This window comes from Pantherophis guttatus, chromosome 4, assembly GCF_059756535.1.
Source record: "Pantherophis guttatus breed Tessera chromosome 4, ASM5975653v1, whole genome shotgun sequence".
NCBI lineage: Eukaryota > Metazoa > Chordata > Lepidosauria > Squamata > Colubridae > Pantherophis > Pantherophis guttatus.
In genome coordinates this window covers 135,750,332-135,773,237 of record NC_142066.1, presented here as the reverse complement: position 1 = coordinate 135,773,237, position 22,906 = coordinate 135,750,332, and the positions used below count along the sequence as shown (strand labels likewise).

The 22,906-nt window shown below is 36.0% G+C and overlaps 1 protein-coding gene and 1 long non-coding RNA gene across 5 annotated transcripts in view; one reads left to right on the top strand and one right to left on the bottom strand.

The window, feature by feature from the left end:
- LOC117655184 (uncharacterized) overlaps positions 1-22,906 on the bottom strand; it is a 75,355-nt gene that overhangs the window by 21,380 nt on the left and 31,069 nt on the right. The window contains exons 3-4 of one of the 2 annotated variants that reach the window (XR_015734072.1): positions 6,428-6,603; positions 5,371-5,470 (exon numbers count right to left, since the gene is read on the bottom strand). The exons of the other annotated variant lie outside the window; for it this stretch is intronic. This is a non-coding gene — a long non-coding RNA (uncharacterized LOC117655184). The remainder of the gene's footprint in view (positions 1-5,370; positions 5,471-6,427; positions 6,604-22,906) is intronic. 2 annotated transcript variants of the gene reach the window in all.
- The window catches only part of STEAP4 (STEAP4 metalloreductase), a 30,539-nt gene continuing 18,604 nt past the window's right edge, over positions 10,972-22,906 (top strand). The window contains exons 1-2 of one of the 3 annotated variants that reach the window (XM_034402348.2): positions 10,972-11,119; positions 16,247-16,328. The gene's annotated coding sequence lies outside the window, so the exon portion shown is untranslated. The remainder of the gene's footprint in view (positions 11,120-16,246; positions 16,329-22,906) is intronic. The other 2 variants (XM_060684528.2, XM_034402350.3) reach the window with 2 other exon arrangements.

Genomic DNA, 22,906 nt, shown 5'->3' with positions numbered 1-22,906 from the left:
AAATGTTAAATTAGATTTTATGGGGAGCCCGCTTTGAAATGTTATTAAAGTAGGACTTATTGTATAGTTTTAAAGTGGAAGGTGGTTTTGAATTGTTGCAATAATGCATAGATATAAAACACTATTATGCTAAATTAGAGTTATTTTATAATAGTTATAGTATAATGTGTTTGTTTTTTTTTGTTTTGTTTTTTTTTCTCTTCTTCTTTTCTGAAATGTATGGATAAAGGGGGATTTATAATACTTTTAGTAAGTAAAGGTCAGTATTTTGAGGAGGGAGTAAGTAATCTGTTATGAATTAGGGTTTTTTTTTGTTACGAAGAAGTCACAGGGGGGGAAGGGTGGGGAGGGGGGGTTAGGGAGGGGGGGGAGGGGGGGGGAAAAGGGGGAAAAATTTGTATTTGAAAACCTTTTCAATAAAAAAAAAAGAAATTGGTTGATCAAAAAATGGCATAAAATTAATATAGCAATACTTGTTCTTGACACTGATTTCTGGTCATTACTGTAGTGCTGTTGTAGTAAATGTAAATCAATGTCTTTATGATTACTATAAAATATTCCCTGGAATTTATGTCAGATTAAGTAGTTTATAATCCTTCTGCTCAATAGGTAGCTAAGTATACATATATTTACCTTTATGCATATAGAAACATTTGCTTTGCTCTGCAAATTCTTCTGTATTTTTTAGGAGAATACATCAGATTTTAGCTAAGCCATCAACATGTTCCTTCACTGCATTTGGATGAAATTAATCTACACCTGGAAATCTAAACTTAATTGAGTTAAATAGGTAATCCCTGTGTTTCTACAATTTGCATATTCCAATCTATTCTTTATTTGAACATACACACAATTTAGGCATATATTATTTTGCTCCTATAATCTTCATGATAAACCAATGCTGATTATTAATTAACATTAATAATTATTAAAAATCTATTATTCTGTGTTCTACTTGCTTCTCTTACATCAGTGATACAAAAACCGAAACACCAGCCTAACATGTAACTCATCAATACTCCTTTTGTGCCCAAAATTATTTCGGCATTTGGAAACACCTGGAGGCTTATAAATATTAAATTGAGTTCCTAAGGTTTTGCAGGTGCTTAAGGTCTTCATTTTATTTCAAAATACATGAAAGCATTTCACAACATGCCACACAAATTTGAGAAGACAGCCCATAAGTCAACAGGAGTCTGTCTCTGTCTTACAGTATATCTTGGGCAGCTGCTTCACTGCTAATCATAGTTTTATATCTTACTCATCTGCATCTGAGCAGGTTTCAGAACCATGCTGAAACAGATTTATCAGCAGGACTTTGAGAGAGATTCTTTGTCAAGAAACCTTACAACTCCACTCCTGATTGCTTCCACTCAATTTCCCTGTTTCTTGCTCAGCTGAGTGCTACTTCCTTTCTGCCCTATTTCTCCTTCCATTCTATGCAGTGGTGGGCTTCAAATTTTTTTACTACCGGTTCTGTGGGTGTGGCTTGGTGGACGTGGCATGGCTTGGTGGGTGTGGCTTGGTGAGCATGGCAGGGGAAGGATACTGTAAAATCTCCATTCCCACCCCTTTCCAGGGGAAGGTTATTGCAAAATCCCCATTTCCGATCAGCTGGGACTCAGAGGCAGAGAATAAATAGGGGCAGGGCCAATCAGGGATGGTATTTACCAGTTCTCCGAACTACTCAAAATTTCCTCTACTGGTTCTCCAGAACTGGTCAGAACGTGCTGAAACCCACCTCTGTTCCTGTGGGTTCTTTGTTGTGAAAGATGCTTCTCACAAGTGAGCAAAGATCTCAATAAACAGGAAACATGAAGCGGTGACAGCTGAATTGGTGAAGCTACAATCTTCTTACTTTCACTACACCTTCTTGAATTTTTGCTGCTTTGCAAGTAGCTATAATAAACCAACAGCTTATTGCCATCCTCTCCTTTTCCTCTTCCACTTCCTCCTTCCCTTCATTGTAAACAGCTGCTCAATGTCTATGGAGATTCTCAGCCATTCAAGTCATGATTGTCCCAAAGGTGCCTTTTCAAGAGACAATAGGACTTTTTTGTTTTTTCTTTAAGATGTTTCGCTTCTCATCCTAGAAGCTTCTTCTCTTCTGCTTGGAATAAGCAGCTGCTCAAAATAAGCAAATAATGTGAAATATATGAGAGAAACATTGTTGCTCATTTGTCTGACTGATATTGGGTAATCAGGGATTGATGCCCAGAATGAAAATGAAAATATGGGAGAGGAAATAACATTTTAAAATCCTTTAAAATAACAGAAGACTTGTAAGATAGATAATTTTATTATGGACATAGATCAGAGTTACAAATAAAACACATTAAAAACAAAACAAGAAGAATGTTACAATTGGTGGTAGATTCATTGGTGGGCAGTCAACATCTGCTTAATTTTAGAGTTAGCATAACAGAATTTGGTTACTAAAAATAATATTGATCCTATAACAACTACACATAAAAAGGTTCATATGTTTGACCAGATATGGAGTAGAACACTTGTAAATGCTTGTATCTTTCATCAAAACACTTGTATCTTTCACCAAAAAAGAGAATGTTTTTTTATTTCAATGAGGAAAGGATCACCTCCTTTAGTAAAGTGATTTCTGGAATGTCAAACTGAAAATGTTGAGAACAAACATCCTACCTTCAAGATTATTTTCTTTCTAAATAAACCAGTGAGCTGCAGCTACCCATCATTTTTTAATTTCCTAAAAAGGCTTCTGGGGCCTATAAAGAAGTCGTTAGTTTTTTTATTGTGCCAGCTTTGCATATAGTATTAAAAATAAAGTTTCTTTTAAGACAAATTCAACTCCTCATAACCTTGTGGAAACATCTGCATAGTTTTCTCAGCATTAGAAATTATTTGTCTCTGCTTTTTTATATTTCCATCCATCCTTCCTTCCTTCCTTCCTTCCTTCCTTCCTTAATTCTTTCTTCCTTCCTTCCTTCCTTCCTTCCTTCCTTCCTTCCTTCCTTCCTTCCTTAATTCTTCCTTCCTTCCTTCCTTGTCAACTTTCCTGACTGGTCAACAGTCTTGGAATTTTCTAGAGGCCTACCACAGATGTATCAGTTACCTCTACTTAGTTTAGTTTAGCAAAGTATCATAGAAAATTAAGATTGGAAAGAATCTTGTAACGATCACTGCCTAGGGCAGGAGTTCACTGTAGAATATAGCATCCTAAACAGATGGCCATCCTGCCTTTGTTTGAAAATTTTCAATAAAGGAGAAACCACCATTTCTGAGGAATTCTATTCAATTGTTGACTAGCCCTTGTAATTGGGATTTTGTTTTCTTTTATTTCTGTTCAAGATCAACATCCTGTCCATTGTTTCTTGTCTCTTTTTTGGAACAATTGTGAAAATTCTGCCTTGTCTTTGTGACAGTCCTTCAGGTATCTGAAGACAGCTAACATGTTTTCTAGCAATTTTGTCTTCTACAGCCCAAAACTATCCTGTACCTTTATCTCTTCCTCATAAGTTTTTTTCCCCTTTCAGTCCCCTTGCTATTTTGGTTGCTTTCCTTTGGATATACTTAAACTTGTCAGTGTCCTTATTAACATGTGCTCAGAGTTCAATACAATATTCTAAGGAATTTAGAGAAAGAACTAACTCTCTTGTTCTTGACATTATATTTCTGTTGTTACAAACTAGGACTGCTGTTTCCTTTTTTGTGTGTGACAACTAGATCACATTAATGAATGTACAGTTTATGATCCACCAGATCTTTTCGACATGTATGTCTAGTATGGTCTGCCTAGTATGGTCATTCCAGTCCTATGCTCATGCCACTGATTTTAATAACCCAAATTTGAATTTTGCATTTGTCCCTGTGGAAGTCCTCTTGCGGTTTCAACTCATTGTTCTTGTTTGTCAAAGTGCTGTCCTGTCATCAAACTAAACAATATATTAATTTAAAAAATCTAAAAACAAACTCACAATAGACGGTGGCTCTGATGTGTGTCATAGGACATACACACAGCACACTGGTATATATGGGCACTGAGTTGCTTATTATTGACTTAATGCAACTAAATAATTATCATAGGCATATGAAAGTAGGGAAGCAGAGTTACTCCCTAAAGTAAATTTAATCAAACTCTTACCACTAATTGGTAATATAGTAAGGACAACAACATTAGTTTTCTTAACTGAACTATATATTTATTAAACTCACTGGAAAAATCTAGTCAGGTGAACATACAATTTGGAAATAAGTACAGCTTGTCTTGAATTGTTTCCAGTTGCATGTTCCCTTGGCCTGGGAAGAGTCAAAGCTCTAGAGTATAATCCTGAGGATGGTTACTCACAAAAACTCCTGCTTCAAAACCAATACTGCCTCTGAACCTTATTTCTAGTGGTCAGTTTTTTGCCAAGGCCTTCGGGGGATAAATTTTCAGGAAAGCCACTATTCCCAGAAACTACCTGCTGTAAACAAAATTCCCCACAAAGAAGGAAATATAAACTTCAGTAAAAGATTAACTATTTAAAATTCTGTAAGAAAATTGGCCAAAACCAGAGTATTTTACTGTAACTAATTTTCCCCCTCAATTATCAAGTACAAAGGAGTTAGAAATCTTATTAAAGATCTAAAGACAGAAAGTTCTTATTAATACATTCCATGGGCTTCAAACAGTACCTAGAAGAGAAAAATTGTTGCTAAAACTTGGAGGTTGTAAAGTCTACAGTAGAATTCAACATGGATATAACACCATGGCACAAAATATATTTTTTAAGAAAGGGTCCAACATGGAGGCTTAGTAATGGTTTATTTAAAAAAATACTTAAAATATATAGTTCTTGATTTTAGAGTTGTGAGGAACAACCTCCAGAAGTTGCTGTATCTTCCCCAAAATTAGTAGCAAAGAGAACAGAACCTCATTCTGTTAACTTAAGTTTGTCCTTTTTGTCCTTTCCCCAAAGGAATATAGATAATTCTAAATAGGGCCACTGGAAACAACTTTACAAACAAAATAGAAGCATACATGCTTGGTCATTTCTTGGTCATGATATATTCGTAAACTTACTTACCTACTACAATGTGATGTACACTGTAAAAATCCTGGCAGACAACAGTCACTAGTCTGTTTTGTCACACCAATGCACCACAAGGAGCAAACTAACTTCACACCAGCTGGCCTACAGTGGTCTCAGACAAAGTCAGCTCATCTGGGCCTTTCCTCCGCCGATCATCTACCTATCGTTTCTGAGCAGATCCAGCCCCGGTTCCAGCTCCCCCTCACAGAGCTCAGCCAGCATTTTCCCACCACCAAAATGGCGGTATCTATCTATCTACTTGCAAACAATGGTTTCAAACTCCTAACTGGACAGGAGCTGAGAACAAGAGATGGAAGCTTACCTCATCCCACAGATTTAAATTGGATTTGAACCACCAGAGTGCTTGCAATTGCTTAGCACATCCAGTGTCATTAAGCGTCAGTGTCACTGTGTCCCCTTTCCTAAACATAGAGACACAAAATGGATCATTAAAATTTTATGAATATTTCACCCTAATTAATATCACTGCCATTCCTATACTTACAGGTTTTTATCTGTCTGACAAGTGAGCCAAATACCAGTAGAAGAGAACATTTGTGATCAAAGATTAAAAGATTGTGGCAAAAACTTGACTATTTCCTCACTTCCCTTTTTCCATAGGGTCATAAAACATTCAATCCTGTATTAGGAAATGATAGGAGATACTATTGTAAGGCAATGTAAAAAATTACAATGTAGAAGGAAAAATAGTGAGTTGTTGTAGAGCAATAGTTTGAAAGTTTTGCCATTTTCTTTGCATGTCCTAAGCTATCTTGCTATGAATTAGAGGTGCAGCTTCATCTCTTGAACTATTAGTTCAATAGTAATCCCAGGGATAACTATTGAAGAGTTATCCCTGGGATTGATGACTATGTATAACATGCAGCAGGAAATATTTGAGAAACAATCTATCCTAAACTATCTTTTCTATGTTTTCCACTACAATTTTATATATCTCTTAATACAAGAGCATTAAAAAGTTGTGTAAGACTAACTTCAGGATCTGAAGGAGTCAAAATGTCCTGCGTTTTGTTCAGCACATACACTATATTACTGATCATGTCCTATTTCCAATTCCTCACAATTCTTAAATTATTGCTACCCAACTACAGAGCTCCAAAGTTGGGAGCAAGGATGATGGGTTTTAATTGTATCCAGAAGGTGACAACCTATATTCCACCATGGTATCAGAACTTTTTCTCATAGAAAAACCATAGAACTTTTTCTCATTTTCTTCAGCAAGGCCTAAAATCTAGCAATGTTGCAGGGTATCAGTGGTGGGTTCCTCCCGGTTCCGCCGATCCGGTAGCAGTGACGATATGACATCACCAAACCGGTTCTGCCCCCCCGCCCCCACCCCCGCCCCGCATTATTCTTACCTTGGCCCCAGCCCCAATCTGTTGCTGCCTCCTGAGTCCCAGCTGATCGGCTAGAAGGAAAAAGCTGTTTAAACTCTTGCCACAGGGCTTCAAAGGGCCGCCCTACAGATGATCAGTGTTAAAAGGCAGTGTGCTGGTAGACCGGTGCCTCCAAAAACAAATGAGTAGACTGGTGCCTGCAAAAATAAATGGGTAGACCAGTGCCTGCAAAAATAAATGGGTAGACCAGTGCCTCCAAAAACAAATGAGTAGACCGGTACAGCTCTGCAAGCAGTTAAAAGCCTGGTAGACCAGTACCTCTGCTAAATCCTAAAGAATTGTCACATGACCATCAAGCCACGCCCACAAAATAAGCCACGCCCACAAAACCGGTAGTAAAAAAATTTAGAACCCACCCCTGGGGGGTATCCCATATCTTGAGAGGCAACACTAAAATAAGATATCTTCATCTCAATGGCTTTGAATCCGTAAAAATACAACCGTTGTCAAGTGGTTGAGAACAGCAGCAATTTTGCATTTCATATTAATATTTACACTGAGTATAGGATAAAATTTACTGAGGCTTTCTGATATGAAATATTCGGCTGAAATAATTTCTTTTCAGCCAGCCAAGGAAAAAATATTATAAATTAAAGCTGCACACACTCAAAAATAACATCAAGATGTTCTATGTTATAGCAAATGTCATATATAATAAAAATGGAATGTTTGCTTTTCAACATATGGATTATCTTTTGTCAATGTTTGTTTTTTAAGGATGAAATGCTTTACAGGTTTCATTTTTAATATACTTTCAGTTATAACGTTTCACAATATCCTAATTCTTTAAACAATAAAAATGTAAATCACTAAATTAGTTTTCAGAATATTTTAAATTATTTATTATTTTTAGCACTGCAGGCTTGCATCAGTATGTTATCAGGTTTAATTGATTCATCAAAAATGTACATTTTAATTAGTATGAAGTCAGGTTTAAATTCATAGGACCAAAAGGAAAGCATTTTTAAAAAGTTTGCTGTATTAATGTAATAGCCACTCAAAAGAAAAACTATAAAAGATGGACATTTTTCTTAATACTGTCTAGAGGGTGTTGTTTATGAAAAATTGCAAACATGCTACTTTGTAATATTTCAAAGTCATCAATGTTGATATACTGGTTATGTGCATATGTATAATCATTAATAATTAATCACTTAAAGACAGGAGATTAATCAACCTCTTAATTAATTATTAATCAATCAATTAATAGTTTTTAACTTCTATATGTATTTGTATTTATTATGGCTGTTCACTGCCCTGAGTCCTTCGGGAGTAGGGCGGTATACAAATATGAAAAATAAATAAATAAAATAAATAAACCGAAATTCTACACTAAGTTTAAAAAAGCCTTAATGAATATTTGCATTAGCAAATAATTTCTTGAGTAGCCCTATTCAGATACACATAATCAAATTTGTGTGCACATGGAGAAAGGGAGTTTATGTATCCCCTTATTTATGAAACAATTATAGTTACTACAATTCAAAAGCAATAATTCTATTACATTGAACTGCATGCTCACTCTTTTTAGTTTTCATTTCACCTGAGATTACTACTTTCTTATTGATTTAAACCATTACAATAATACTTTTGGAAACCAACCTTATTATTTGCCTTTTCCAGAAAGTGAAACGGGTATTTTTGTAGAACTTCAAAGAAGAATTTATGATGGGAACACTGGGGTCAGAGCAACAGCCTGTAAAATACAGTAATGTCTAGTAGAGATCTATAGTTGGTTTACATTTGGTAGATGGCAATCCATGTTCTCAAGTATATATATATATCTTTTAGTGCCTCGAGTATATTTTGAACTTTACATATTTTTGTATAGGTTTAATGAATTTATACTTTTACCCACAGGCCAGAATGATATATAGCAGCACATTCCTTTAATTGCTGCCATCTTTGTTGAAACAAAATCTATTTTAAAATATCACTTGAAAAAGAAAGAAAGAAATCCATGGTATCTTTGGCTTTTAAAACTGATGTAGTGAATAGCCTTACCACTGAATTATGTTTTTTTCCAAACACGAAGAAAAATGGTATGAAGTGTACCTGTAGCTGTTTCAGCATGCAGATAGTCCTTGAGTTACAAAAGTTTATTTAGTGACCTCTAAAGTTACAAAGGCAGTGGAAAAAGTTACTTATGACCTACGACCATTATAGCATCCCAATGGTCATGTGATCAAAATTCAGATGCTTGGTAACTGGCATCTATTTATGACGGTTGCAATATCCCAGGGTCATGTAATTTTGTGGCTTTCTGACAAAGCAAAGTCAATGGGCAAGCCAGATTCACTTAAAAACCCTGTTACTAACTTAACTTAACTTAACTTAACTTAACTTAACTTAACTTAACTTAACTTAAATTAAATTAAATTAAATTAAATTAAATTAAATTAAATTAACTTGTGATTCACTTAGCAACTGTGGCAAGAAAAGTTGTAAAATGAGGCAAAAATTTACAAGGTCTTACATAGCAACAATAAGTAAGCTCTTACTTACTTAACAAATGACTCACTTAGCAACAGAAATTGTAGTTGTAAATCAAGGATTACCTGTACTTTCTCCCTAGAAAGCAATTATCTTAGAAGATTTGATATATTCATGTGACTCAAATGATGTATAGCACATCATATCTCTGCTGAATATGAGGTTGCAAGAGATTGTTATATAACAGAGTTGTGATTATGGTCTCCTAAGGGACACCAGTTCAAATCTGAATGAAAAATTCATAAGTAAGAAAAAAGAATGACAGTTGTAGGAGACATTAAATATTCAACTGTAACAAGTTGCATACTTTAACACTATGTAATCATACATTTTTCTGCAAAAAAAAAAATAGTCATACTTAAGGCATGACAACTAAAGGCCCATACCTTTTGAAGGAAGCAAGGGCACAGAGTTCAAAATTTATCTTATTTATTTATTTATTTATTTATTTATTTATTTATTTATTTATTTATTTATTTATTTATTTATTTATTTATTTATTTATTTATTTATTTATTTATTTATTTATTTATTTATTTATTTATTTATTTATTTAATAAAATTTATATGCCACCCTATCTCCGAGGACTCAGAGTGGCTCACAACAATAAAACAACCAGTTAAAAATATAAAGTACATAAATGTACGTATATAATTTATATTAAAACCCGCAAAATCTAAAAACCCTCTCAGTCCAGGCTGGGCGATGTGATCAACCATGTTTTTAATTCACGGCAGAAGGTGCGAAGGTCAGGAGCCAACCGGAGCTCAGGGGAAGTTGATTCCAAAGGGTGGGTATGCCCACAGAGAAAACTCTACCCCTGGGGGTCGCCAGCCGACACTGTCTAGCTGACAGCACTCGGAGCAGACCCTCCCTGTGAGAATGCACCGGGCGATGGGCAGCTGTTGCTGGCAGCAGATGGTCCGCCAAATATCCTAGGGCTAAGCCATGTAGGGCTTTATAGGTCATCACCAGCACCTTGAATCTCACCCGGAGGGCAACTGGCAACCAATGCAAGTCTTCCTCTAAGAGACTAAGATATCTTACAAGGTTGTTATATGGATAAAATTTGAAGTGGAATTATATTTTCTGTCGTGAGCTTTTCGAGTGGAGAGTGGAATATAAAACAGAATCAGAATAAAAGTAAACAAACTAAAGGAATACATCACACAAGCACATACAGAAGCCACATGTCTTACCTTATGGAAGACAGTCCATTTAAAAAGTATCTGCTGTTTAATGAGTTGTGCAGCCTAATAGCAATTCAGGTGAAGAGCCGTAGGAACAGGGAAGAGTGTCTTTTATCGTCCATTGCAGCAGGTGCATGCCTCTTGTTTGCAGCTTATATCACACTGAATTTCTATTATATTGGTTGGTCGTCAATGTGTATCTATATGAAGGGTTCCCAACATTTTAGGCTGCTCCCTTTTATGGAACAGTTCAACATTGGTTTCTCAGGGTGGGGGTGGGACTTGATTGTCCACAGAATGCCACATGATACTAACCTGTATTTTCCTTTCTTTTTGGAGCCATGCATTATTTTAATTTTATAAGAACTAAACAATACAGTGGCATATAGTGCGGTCAGGCACCAAGAAAGGGCCTGCATACACGCAACTGCCTACAGGAACCAGGCTGGAGAACTCATTATGCAAATCAGCATATATCCGTGAAAGAAATTTGTGTTCTCCTTGGTCTTCCTTCTAAGCAATCCTCTCCCTCTAAAAACAACTGGACTGAAAAAGCAAACAGGATTGTTTTTGTGGTCAGAGCATTGTTTGATCATATTTCAAGTGCATAATAGAAGAGGAAAGGTTGAACAAGAGCAGGCGAGGCACCAAAACATTTCACTCACTGTGGAGGAAGAAACCCTGACTAAGCCTTGCCCACAACCAACCAACAGTCGAGAAAGGGATTTTCCCAACATCATTGTTGGGAAATACTGTCTACATTCTTAAATGTACAGGTTTGCAAAATCAGAGCTCTTCCCCCATTCACCTCCCTTTCCTGTCTCTTCACTCCAGCTGATATATGGCCAGAAACCATTACGGACCTCCCCACTCTGTTCCAAGGGAAAGGAAACTGATGTGTGCCTCCAGGCAGATGCTACTACAGCTGGACAGTCTTTCTTAACTCAGAAGGAAAGCAAAAAGTTCAAGGTAGGTTTTCATTTGAAACAGAGGCAAAGTCAGTGAAAAAACTTTGCAGACTTTCCCACTGAACAATTCTGCCTCACAGGTGAACTTTAGAATTTTTTTCTCAAATTAATCTTCATTGCAAAGCCATCACATGTGGCAGATGGAATGATTTTGCTTCTGGTAAGTAATGCAGAAAAAAGGGAAAGTTTCCATCTATTCATGGCTCTGCAAAATATGAAAAGCTGACTAGGGATTAGACATTATGCAATTTTTAAAAGTTTAAGCTTTGTTTTTATCTTTTTAATGATAATGTTTAATTAAATTACTATAAAAATAAATTATGTAAAAATTGTGTGATTGACTAAGAATCTTGGAGTACCTTAAAGATTGACAAAGATTCTATAGAGCTGACTTTTTAAGGATTGTTGTCAACTTCATCAGATGCATGCAGCTTTATTCTCACTGTACTTTTGAAATAGAAAAAAGCCTACAGTGAATTGTAGAGAGACAACAAGGCAATCTCTTCCGCTGTACTGCCTGTCTAAATTAATTTTCCCATACATTGGATTTCACCATCTAATTTTCAACAAAGATAAATCCATTAAAAACATGTTTTTAATATTGCTAAAAAAATAATAATAGCTCATGTCTTAATAAGATTGCCAAAATGTCTTTATTATTGTTTATATTTCAGCATTTTCAGTAGTAATTACATAGGCTTTTTAATTCTTGAGAAATGTGTGAATTTGACACCTAAGCAATAATATTAATAATAATATTAATAATACTGACAATAATAATATATGTTACATACATAATGCTGTCCAAAACTGTCAACTCTGGGAATCTACTTTTCCTTCCAGAAAAGTTTCATAGTAACATTGCATTTGTCTGCAAGAATGGGGTTTTTATTTATTTGGTTGCCAGACAAAAAAATTTAATCTGCTATGTTGTAGAGAATAGAAAAGAATAAAGGCTATTTGTCCTTTTTAAAATATTGAAAGGTGCAAAAGAAAATTTTCATTTACGCTGCCATCCCTTATTCCCATTATACTCTAAATCAGATGTAACTAAATTTTTTCCATTACTTTTGAGGTTCATTTGAGGTCAAGGATCCAAAATAATGGGGGGAAAAAACCCTGTTTTATTATCTTGAATGAAAACTGTTGATCCATCTATTTATTTCAACACTGAATAGGCAGTTCCCTGCTCCCCATAAATAGTGCATTCCTATTTTCCAAAATTAGGACCTATATTTGAAGTATATTCAGAATGGTTGAAAAAGGCCAATTAATTATTCTAAGAAGTCCATTGGACTCCATCCAATGAGGTAGAATAGCTAGAGCACCCTTTTATATGCTAGCCAAATGTATGGTCAATTTGACCGAAGTCTAGTTTGTTGTAACCCTGCAGCATATTCTTTTAATTGATGTGGTGTACTGCCCAAACCTTAATTTCTTTGCCATCAGGTCAACCTAATCAAAGCTGCGCTTTCTCAGGTCAGTCTCTTTGGATTGATCTGGGCTTCCACACAAATAAAATGTGTGCAAGGTTGGAATTCATCCTAGAATAACAAATCTAGCTATAGTTTTCTGAAAGCTATCCAGAGAGTTTTTGTTCCTTTAAGCAAACTGAAACAGGTACAAGTCTCTTTCTCTATTGGATTCAGTCAAAAACAGCTGCTCTTAATTTCCATTGTAAATGGCTGGATTTAAATCAGAATGAAGCTAAGTTTTGTCCCATTGTATTCATTGGGACCTATAATAAGTACCAAACTGAACCCACCCCAGATCTTGAAAGAGTGAAAGGAATCTTCTAAGTCATAACAAGAAAAAAAAAACAAGAGAAAAATCAGTGCAATTTGGAGAAGAAGTTATAGTGTGGCACAGGTTTCTAATGGATAAAGCATGTTATGAGTGCCCTTGGGTATCTTAAGTCTCTGCAGATTTTAAGGGATGATATTTTGATTAATATCACCCCTTAAACCTGCCTCAGTTCTCCAGCAAAAAGTATTTCAGCTTCACCCAACTGAAGAATGCAAAAAACAAAAAGATTCTAGGAGGATACATGTGATCCAAAAACAACAGGTTACTTATCCCTGTTTGCTCTAAGCCATTTTAGATTTCAAGGACCACTTCACGGCTGTACTTGAATTAGAATTAGAATTAGAATTTTTTATTGGCCAAGTGTGATTGGACACACAAGGAATTTGTCTTGGTGCATATGCTCTCAGTGTACATAAAAGAAAAGATACATTCATCAAGAATCACACTTAATGATAGTCATAGGGTACAAATAAGCAATCAGGAAACAATGCCAATATAAATTGTAAGGATACAATTTGAAGTGAATGGAGATGATATTGTTGGCTGGAACTTAAATTTGCTATGAATGTTAATACATTGTAAGAAGTGATAAGTATTGTGGATCTTATAATTTATGTATCAAAGTCCAAGGGAGTTATGAATGCAGTGGGAATGGAACGAGAGATAGGATCAAGAGTCGATGATTGCTGAATGAATGGAGAATTCACTGAACTCTAATTCATTGAATTCAAAACAACAAGTATAAAGAGTTTACAATTATTTATAAAAGCAGAGAATAATCGAGAATGGAATTATGGAACAAATACATGGAGATAGAATAAACAAGTCAAGATGAAAGAGAAGACCAAGAAAGCCATCGCTGGATAAAATTAATGAAAACCTTAAAAGGGTTAAAATTAAAGGACAAAAGCTAATGTGTAAAATCATGTATGGATATAATGGTAGCAATACAGGTTTACTTTATTTTATTGATCATTGATTATTCACTCAACTATATTAGTATCAGCCACTGTAAGTACAATAAAAAAGATAAGGTAAAATGCAATAAAATTACATAAAATATTACAATGAGATAAAATAAAATAAGACATAATATATAGATATAAATTTAGAATAAAAATATGGATAAAATAAGATAATTATATTTTAATATCATCCCTACAATCTACCCCAATCAGTCCCACGTATGCCGATCTCAACCGGATCATTTTGCTCAGATACTGTGCCATGTTAATTGTTATTTTCAAATTCTGGCTGCACATAAGGTAAGTTGTTTGATATGGGGTTTCCAATGGGTCACTCATTTAGTATATAGACCAATGTACCTGTCTCTCACCCTCTTATACAAACAGCAGTCAAATAGGATGTGAACCAAGTCCTCTACCTCTGCCGCTTGAGGCTTACAAAGATAAAATGTTGTAGTGAGGTATTGTGAATTATAACAATATAAACTAGTTCTAGCTAACATTTATTTTTCTTATCCACTTTTGGGGGGCTTATGAGTTCATACACATTTTCTGACCTCTCCATAATATTGCTTATCTTGAGAGACAATTGCATAATAGGTATGTATATCTGTGTCTGGAGAGTTTGGTACCAAATCTTGAAATTTCCACATGCAGAATATAATTTTTACCACTGAGCTACAGTGATAAAACTGGTTTTTGATGGTCTTCTGTTTTGCACCCTGAGCAAACATAGAAAAATATTTTGGAATTTCCCTTCATAAGTCTCCAATTTAATCTGTCTTCTTTTTCTGTTCTTCTAAACTCACAAGAAATACATTTCAAATATTTGCAGCAATATTAATAAAGTAGTTTTGAAAAATAGCAGAGAAGATTACATTATTTTTCAAGAAGGAAAATTCAGACAGATATGACCTTTCTAACATCAAAATGAGTTGCCAGGGTGATTTAGCATAGCCTGAAACAATAATAACAAAGCATTCTAATTGCGTACTAAAATATTCACATGCAACGTCAAGAATAGTCAAGACTCCTTGTGTACAAAAAGTCCTTAACGAGTGCATATTCTTCAGACCAAAACGTTTTTCAAAACTACTTCATAATTAATGCTTAAGGAGATTTTCAAGATCCTGATTTTTAGAAAGTTCTGTGAAGCACAAAAATGCTCAAAATACTGAAAAAAATTGTGTGTGTGTGTTTTCTGAGGTTATAGCGGGTGTTTGTATGTAGGTCTTTGGTTATTCGGGTTTTCTCCCGTGTAAAATTGGAAGTGTCTTGGCAACGTTTCGACGAAGTCTCATTCGTCATCTTCAGGCTGGTGTTTTCGGCTTCGTGCTGCACAAAGCCAAAAACAGCAGCCTGAAGATGACGAATGAGACTTCGTTGAAATGTCGCCAAGACACTTCCAATTTTACGCGGGAGAAAACTCGAATAACCAAAAACCTACATATATATAATATAATATAATATAATATAATATAATATAATATAATATAATATAATATAATATAATATAATATAATATAATATAATATTATATTATATTATATTATATTATATTATATTATATTATATTATATTATATTAATTAAAAATCTGTACAGTTGGATGGTAAGCACAAGATAAGTGCTAAAGAGATGCATTATAAAGCTTACCTTAATTATTCAATCATATGGAAGAGAAAGCAGAACTATATGAATTTGTATCTGTACTGTTGGGTGGCAACTTTAAATCCCAAACCACTTACTTATTGCACATGTAAATATGTGATAAGTACTAGAGGGATGCATTGTAAAGCTTATATTAATTAATCATTTATGTGGGTGAGAAAGCAGAACTGTATGAAATGATGGACAGCACCTTTTTAAAGTCTGGTGTGCAGGACGTAGCCCAGATGTTTTGCGACCTGACACAAAAACCAATAGGAGACCTTCCTATTTCACAAACAGACGTAGACAATGGGTAAGTTTTCCTCAACATTTGAGGGAATAAGCTAGTTTATATAAACACCATACTGTACACTGTTTGGTCTGCAATGCAACAGGCACAAAGGTGACCATCTGCATACATTCCTGGCCAGCAAAAGACAAGCAATCTGGCTGGGTATATGCATGCATGCACCTTGTGCCCTCCTCAGGATATACTATAGCCAATTCAGAGCTCTGCATTGCAGGGGAACAATTAATAGTAGAAAAGTAGGAACAGAAACTGATGCCCTAGTTTTCCAATGATTGCTCCATGATGCAAATGTATAAGAATAGAGCCAGCCCATCTAATCTTATGAAAGCAATTGCAAACTTAATTTACATAAGGTAAACAGAGGACACAGAGCCATACCACATTGTCTTCTCTCTCAGGGACCCACCCTTCCATCAAACTGGAACGAGACTGAGGGTTCTACCCATTTTTGAAGCAGTGATACACCTTTATTGGAAAAAGGTACAGTACCCCTAACTCTTATTTTTACTTTATCTTACTTTGCTAAATTTTACCTTATTTCATTTCATCGTATCTTATAGTGGCTAACATCCACTGTCTCAGTATGGTCAATTTGACTAATCAGTAAAGTTTATTCCACCATTATTACAGCTTCACCATTCTTTAAGTAAATTAAGATGCCAGGTTTTCTTGGAGAGGGCATGTCCAAATATCAAGATTTTGTTACCAAGATTTTGTTTTGTTAGTCCTTTCATCGGAGCTCTGAAAAAAGCTCTTGCCATTGAGTTAGTAATTTGCTTGCAGGGAGAAGAAATAAAACCTTCTCACTGTGTTTTTTTTTTTGTTTGTTTGTTTGTTTGTTTTGGCATTCAATGCAACAGGCACAAAGGTGACCATCAGCATACATCCCTGGCCAGCAAAAGACACAAGCAATATCGCTGGGTATATGCATGCTGATGCATCTGGTGCCCTCCTCAGGATACAGGATAGCAATTCAAAGCTCTGCAGGGCTTTGAAGGGGAACAATTAATCCAGATCCATGTTTGATAATTCAGTACAGGCACAGTATATCATTCTTTGGTAACTCTTTTACCTGAAAATAGATTCTCCAGTTGAAAATATATTTTTGTGAAGGGGGATGAGATGCCTGGAGTTCTCCTATGTTTCTCAGGAGTTCCCATTCAGGTTGGATTCCATTGTTTGGATTGTTGATCTGGAATCCCAACCTTTCTTCCCTTTCCATCTGTGGGCTTGTGTAGACCTTCTAGTTAGGGTCATCAGGAGGTCAAGCTATTGCTGAATTGCAGCTTCCAGCTTGACTGAGTGGCTCAGTTTCTGAGTGGTCACAGTGCTGGTTTGAGGTGAACCTACAGTGAATAATTAGGCTGTTTTTACAGGCCCTGATTAGGGAAGTCAGGCTGTGGAGGTTTTTTTTAACCTCAAGTTTTCTCTCTGTCATCAACTTGTGTCTGCTATCACCCTCTTCCTTCCACCCATTCTACTCTTCCTCCCTTATCAGTGCAGCCTCTAAGCCCAGCAAGGATCAGAAAATCCTCAGTCCCTACAGAAAAGGCTTATTCTCAAGGACTCTGATGTTCCCTGTTCACCAGAAAGAGATTGACATAGTACAAAAAGAACAATGATGGGTTGACAATGATGACTAACATTATTAAATCAAAATAATGTGGCTGTGGGGGACCTGTACTCCTGCTTTCTTCACTCACATAATTGTTCTAAAGAAAAAAAAATTGCCTGGATTCTTTCCAAAAATAAAAAATAAAACACCTGCAGGCTCAGGTGTCATGTATCATCAAATGGAGGGTATGATCCTTATTGTTCTGGAATGTTTGTTGCAGGGGTGAAATGCTATTGGTTCACCGAACCGGTAGTAAAAAATGTAAAAAAAAAAAAAGTTCTGACGATCAGCTGAGCCACACACGGAACTTTTTTTTTTTTTACTTTTTTAGCATTTTTTACTAGTTAAAAATGCTTTAAAAAGCAGGGGGAGGGGGAGGTTAAAAAAAGGCTCTGACGATCACAGCTGTGCTGTGCGATCGTCAGAACCTTTTTAAAAAAACTTTTTTAAAGCATTTTTTACTACCTATTCGCCCGAGCCGGTAGTAAAAAATGCTTTTAAAAAGTTTTTTAAAAGGTTCCCACGTGCGCCACAGCTGATCCCGCCCCCCCCACTCTGCATGCTGTTCTACTTACCTTCCCAAGCCTCCTTTTGGTGCGCACTGCGCGCACGCATGTGCAGCTCATGTTTGGTGCTCACTGCACATGCACACATGCAGTGCGTGTTTGGCACATGCACGGCCAGTGAACTGGTAGTAAACCGGTTCAGACTTCACCACTGGTTTGTTGTGTTTTACCCAGAGTTATCTTTGGTGAAGTAGCCTCTCACCAGCCAGTACGCTCCCATAGAGATGGGTTTCTCAGGGTGCCGTCAGCCAAACAGTGTTGACTGGCAGCCCCCAGGGGGAGAGCCTTCTCTGTGGGGGCACCTGCCATTTGGAACAAGCTCCCCCCGGAGATATGGAGGATCCCAGATTTATGCACTTTCCGCCGTGCCCTCAAGACCTTTCTATTTCAACAGGTTGGCCTAGCCTAACTTCCTTTTAATTGTTAATTTTAAATTTGTTTTAAAACAATAGGGGGTTTTAATTTGTTTGGGCCAAATTATTTAATGTGTTTTTACATTGTTTTTTAAATTTTGTATTATGTGTGTTTTATCTTTTGGCTGTTCACCGCCCTGAGTCCTTCAAGAGTAGGGCGGTATATAAATCCAAAAAAAAAAAAGTGGCAGCCATATAAATGTGATTGGGGTGGGGGGAGAGAGAGAGAGAGGGGAGAGACAGAGAGAGAGGGGGGCACATAGGAATCTTTGGATCCTAGATGCCATTCAACTTGCACACACTAATGTAATGAAGGCTGGTGGTATGATGCAAATGCAAAAACACACTTCAGTTTGTCCTGCTTAGACCCCTTTTTCAGTTTTACTGATCAAGTACTGCAATTTTCAGCATAATTGGAGAGAAGCTTGTGTCTTATTTTGCATGATGGATTTTATTCTCTACAAACAAAGCATTGGTTCCATATGTTTTTTTTAAAGGTACAAACTAGTTCAGCAGGATACTCCAACATGTAGGAGGGTGTTTTCAGCCAAATCTATAATTAAAATGCACAAATACGGAAAGAGTTCTTACCACAAATGTTTATAGCACAGCAAACAGAAATTAAGGATACGCTATGCTTTACCAGAAATGACACTTAGAATTACCAACTATAAACTGGTCTTGTCTTACCTTTAACGGTTGTACCAAAGACAGAGTTTCCATAGATGCATCAGCTTTCGTTTTCTTATTGCAATCCCAGAATTACGGGAGCCCTGCCCAACTTTTCCGGCTATAGCAATTGCAACAATCCAATGGGAGGTAGTACAGACCCACACCCTGACAAGATTAATTCATATTGCCAGTTAGCAATCTCTTTGAATGAGAAACCACTCCACTCATGCTACAAGAACTTATTACTGGCAACCTATCCCATTTTGCATACTCCAAACTGTACCTGAAAATAGTAAACCCTAAAATGAACTTAAATAAATTTTCTTAGAAAAAAATACCCTCCCCCAGAAACCAGACAAAAAGGAAGCAAAAAAATTTGTACTAATCAAACAGATAGGACCATTCAATTCATTTGTCATTACTGCTCAAGCTATTGTGGAATTTCAGTCATCAAGAATTTAGATTTTCATATATCAATTATATTAGTAAATTTGCTTACTGGTTATAACTGAGTATGAACTGCCATCATTATCACTGGCTATAAATTATGGGGACGTGGTGGGTTCAGTGGCTAAGATGCTGAGCTTGTCGATCGTAAGGTCAGCAGTTCAGCGGTTAGAATCCCTAGTGCCGCGTAACAGGGTGAGCTCCCATTTCTTGTCCCAGCTTCTGCCAACCTAACAGTTCGAAAGCATATAAAAAATGCAAGTAGAAAAATAGGGACCACCTTTGGTGGGAAGCTAACAGCATTCTGTGCACCTTTGGCATTTAGTCATGCCAGCTCCATGACCACGGAGATGTCTTCAGACAGCACTGGCTCTGTGGCTTTGAAACGGAGATGAGCACCACTCATCCCAGAGTTGGGAATGACTAGCATATATGTACGAGGGGAATCTTTATCTTTTTATAATCTAATACAATTAGAATCCACAAATTGAATTTTGCTACTAAAGGCAGAAGACAAGAAAATTCCGCTCTCCTTCCCATGTATTTGACCCAAAGGTGTTTTTTTGGGAGGTAATTGGACTTTCTTGTTTTTTTCTTTTGAACACATTTTGCTTCTCATCCAAGAAGCTTCTTCAGCTCTGATAGGATAGTGGGAAATGGAAGGATTTCAAAAGAAAAAACAAGGAAGTCCAGTTGCCTCCTGAAAAAGCACCTTTGGGACAACCATGACCTGGATGACTGAGAATCTCTACAGACTTCCCATGTGTTTGTTGTTCAGTTGCTAAGTCATATTCAACTCTTTGTGATTCCATGAACCATAGCACGCTAGGCTCTCCTGTCTTACATTGTCTCCCGGAGTTTGCCCAAATTCATGCTTATTGTATCGCTGATACTATCTAGCCATCTCATCCTCTGCCATCTCCTTCTCCTTTTTGCCTTCAATCTTTCCCAGGATCAAGGTCTTTTCCAATGAGTCTTCATTAGGAGGCCAAAATATTTGAGCTTTAGCTTCAGGATCTGTCCTTCTAAAGAACCCTTCCCATGTATTGCCTTCAACATTGGCAAGGCAGCCTAAGTATTAGTCAAGATAATACTAGAACAGTGTTCTCCATCAATTTGCTATCACTCTGCAACCACCACTCAATTTCTTCTGGCAGGATGACACAGTTCATTTGTGAATTTACACTGTAACAATGCACTCAGTTTTAATTGTTTAATTATTTTTGATGTATTCAAATGTAACTAACTTAAACAACTGAAATTCAATAATAAGCCAAACATGACAAAAAGAAATACTATATGAATGCCCCATTGAATGAATTGATATGAATGCATCAATTGATGCAGCTATAGGAATTGTGAATTCCTATGTACAGAATTTGTTTTATGATGCCTTTCTATCTCAATAATCGAAGCCATTACTATAGCTTCCACCATCATCCATGCCCAGTGAGGCCTAAGCTCCTCCCAGATGTTCATTGGGAGAATGAGAATTCTTCTGTTGCACCTGGCTTCCTTCAGAAATACTTGGTTCAGGCTGTCCTCTTCTCCACAGAAGAAGGACTCACTGTTCTCCATCCAAATTTCAGCCACAGAGCCAAGTTCTTGAGTTAGCTGTCAGATCTTCCCATCTATGTTTTCTCAGATTACAGTAGAAGAATGTTTTTGATCTGAGAATACAAGAGGTTGCATGCTGCACTATAAGCCTTTGGAGAATTGAAACATGTATGTATGTATGTATATATATATGTATATATATATATATATATATATATATATATATATGTATATATATATATATATATATATATATATATATATATATATATATATATATATATATATATATATATATATATATATATATATATATATATATATGTATATATATATATATATATTCTTATTCTAGTGCCATTAAAAAACCAAGCGACCAGCAACAAAGGGGAAGGCATTAAAATAATGTTGATGTCCTAACTGACCCTCATGTACTTTAATGTGCAATTTATGTTAACAAGTTATAAAAATATAGGAGAAGTTGCATCTGAGCTTTTAAAATGTTTTTATTTTGCATGAAAGAATTATATCAATATTTGGCCATTTCGTTACTAAAAACTGACTTAGAATTAAGGACAGTTGAATTTGTATTATGATCTGGCACAGATTCATCTCATGCAGGGAGAGGGAGACAGCTTCCTTGTTATAAGAAGGCAGTAAATTAATCATTCATTTATACTTAATATATTTTACATTATAATGATAGAATAAAAAAGAGGTTTGTAGGATGTTTTCACTTAGGTAATATAATTATTTGAGAGCCCTGGTAGAGCCACACCTTTTGTGGTTCTGTCTTAAGTCAATTATAAATCTACCTGCCCACTTCCCTCTTTCTCTAAATCTCCTTTACTACCTTAAAAAAAAGATTCAATATTAGGTCTGAGTTGTTTGACACAATGCTAAATAGTTCTAATACCAATTTAGAGGATTTCTAGAGAAATAGTTCTAGTACCAATTTAGAGGGTTTCTAAAAGGAAAGCTTTCACAGACTTTCACAAAAGGAGCTTATGCCAGACATCCACAATCTTGCACTCAAGTGATTAAAAATCCAGTGCAACACAGCTGGAGGCTCCAGTCTGAAAAAAGCTGGTTAATATTAGGTACACTCACTGACTTAAGTTATTTATAAAAATAATATTGAGATTTTTTTTAATCTAAAAAATTGAATTGTAAATAAATGTTACAAACATTAAATGAGTTTCAGACTAGACTTATTAAAGAAGGATCATCCAGGAAACATACTTTTCGGACTGGACTCTGACAAAGTATGCTCACAGGATGTTCCTTCTTTAATTTCTTATATTAGTTCTCTTCATATCAGTTCTTACACAATGTCTGATGCTGTTCAGTGCCATGAGCTTACACAGCATGTTTTTGCAGGCACTTTACCAACATATTCTGGCAAGGAGACTCAGTTGCAACATGAAGGAAAATACCTCTTGTGGTAAACTCCCATCGTGTTCACTGTTCATCAGAAAGGAACAATTCATTCTGTGACTCCAATTATTTTAGATCCTAACTGACAATAGTAATGCTCCTTAGCAACTAAACTGATTTTTAATTCTGTCAATCCAATGTTAGATACCAGGACTTGCAGTGTGCTTATTTTCCAGAGGCATCCTAACAATACAATCAGAATCTTGATGAAAACTGCCATTTATTGTGAGAAGGGAGGATCAAGATTGCCACACTGAAAGTGTCCAATAAATCTACTATACTTAAATGTTGGGGGGGGGCGTGTCTTGTAGTTCTCCCAATGTCGTAGGTGTACATATCCCAGCATTCAGC